Source organism: Myotis lucifugus, unplaced genomic scaffold (assembly GCF_000147115.1).
Source record: "Myotis lucifugus unplaced genomic scaffold, Myoluc2.0 scaffold_21, whole genome shotgun sequence".
Classification (NCBI taxonomy): Eukaryota; Metazoa; Chordata; class Mammalia; order Chiroptera; family Vespertilionidae; genus Myotis; species Myotis lucifugus.
In genome coordinates this window covers 9,529,012-9,531,068 of record NW_005871069.1, presented here as the reverse complement: position 1 = coordinate 9,531,068, position 2,057 = coordinate 9,529,012, and positions in this window count along the sequence as shown.

The following is a 2,057-nucleotide window of genomic DNA, read 5'->3' as shown; positions in this document are numbered from 1 at the left end:
GACTTTGAGCATTTTTCTATGTCTCTGGCCATCTATATGTCTGCTTTGGAGAAGTATCTTATTTAGGTCCTTGCCCATTTTTAATTGGATTGTTTGTCTTCCTTTTGTTAAGTTGTATGAGTTCTTGTATATTTTGGATATAAACCCTTTATCAGATGTATCATTGCCAAATATGTTCTCCCATATAGTGGGCTCCCTTTTCGTTCTATTGATGGTTTCTTTTGCTTCGCAGAAGCTTTTTATTTTGATGTAGTCCCATTTGTTTATTTTCTCCATAGTTTTCTTTGCCCTAGGACAGTGGTCGGCAAACTCATTAGTCAACAGAGCCAAATATCAACAGTACAACGATTGAAATTTCTTTTGAGAGCCAAATTTTTTAAACTTAAACTATGTAGGTAGGTACATTGTTATTAACTTAATTAGGGTACTCCTAAGGCTTAGGAAGAGCCACACTCAAGGGGCCAAAGAGCTGCATGTGGTTCTCGAGCCGCAGTTTGCCGACCACGGCCGTAGGAGATGTAAATGTAAACATATTGCTATGAGAGATGTCTGAAATTTTGCTGCCTTGGTTTCTTCTAGGATTTTTATGGTTTCATGACTTACATTGAAGTCTTTTATCCATTTTGAGTTTATTCTTACTTATGGAGTAAGTTTGTGGTCTAGTTTCATTTTTCTGCATGTATCTGTCCAATTTTCCCAGCACAATTTATTGAAGAGAGTATCTTGACTCCATTGTATGCTCTTGCCTCCTTTTGTCAAATATTAATTGAGCATAATGGCATGGGTTAACTTCTGGGGTCTCTGTTCTGTTCCATTGATCTATATGCCTATTCTTGTGCCAGTACCAGGCTGTTTGATTACAGTGGCTTTGTAGTATAAGTTCACATCTGCTATTGTGATCCCTCCCACTTTGTTCTTCTTAAGATTGCAGCAGCTATTCGGGGTCTTTTTTGGTTCCTTTTAATTTTTGGAGTATTTGTTCCAGCTCTGTGAAATATGCTGTTGATATTTTAATAGGGATTACATTGAATCTGTAGGTTGCATTGGGTAAGTAGTATGGACATTTTAACGATGTTGATTCTACCAATCCATGAACATGATATAATCTCCCACTTGTTTATTTCTTCCTCTATCTCTTTTTTTAGCATCCTGTAGTTTTAGGTCTTTCACCTGTTTGGTTAAGTTCATTCCTAAGCTTTTTTATTTTTTTGTTGCAATGGTAAATGGTATTGTTTGTTTAGTTTTTTTCTTTCTGAGAATTCATTCTTTGTGTATAAAAAAAAGCCATCGATTTTTGGGTGTTGTATTGTGCTACACTGCCAAATTCATTTATTAAATTTAGTAGTTTTTTGTTGGAATCTTTAGGGTTTTTCTATGTACAATATGTCATCTGCAAATAATGAGAGTTTTATTTCCTCCTTTCCAATTTGGATGCCTTGTATTTCTTCTTATCTGATCGCTCTGGCTAGACTTCCATTAGTATGTTGAATAAGAGTGGTGAAAGCAGACATTCCTGTCTTGTTCCTGTTCTTAGGGTTTTTGTTTTTGACAATTGAGTATGATGTTTGCTGTAGGTTTGTCATATATGGCCGTTGTCATGTTGAGTTATGCTCCCTCTATTCCCACTTTGGTGAGAGTTTTTATCAAAAAGGGTATTGGATTTTGTCGAATGCTCTTTCTGTGTCTATTGATATGTTCATGTGATTTTTGTCTTTCAGTTTGTTTATGTGATGATTTACATTTATTGATTTGCAGATTTTGTACCAGCCTTGCATCCCTGGAATAAAATCCCACTTGATCATGGTGTATGATCTATTTTGGATATATATTCTGGATCCAATTTGCTTACATTTTGTTTCAAATTTTATAATCTCTGGTTCATTAGGGATATTACCTGTAAATCATCTTTCTCTATAAGGGCCTTTTTAAGTCTTAGAGTTAGAATAAAGTTGGTATTATAAAAAAAATCTTCAATCGACTCATCCTCTGCGTTACTACGGAATATTTTGGATGCTTTCCACGGTCTGACTCACGATTTTTTTTTTTTTTACATTTTC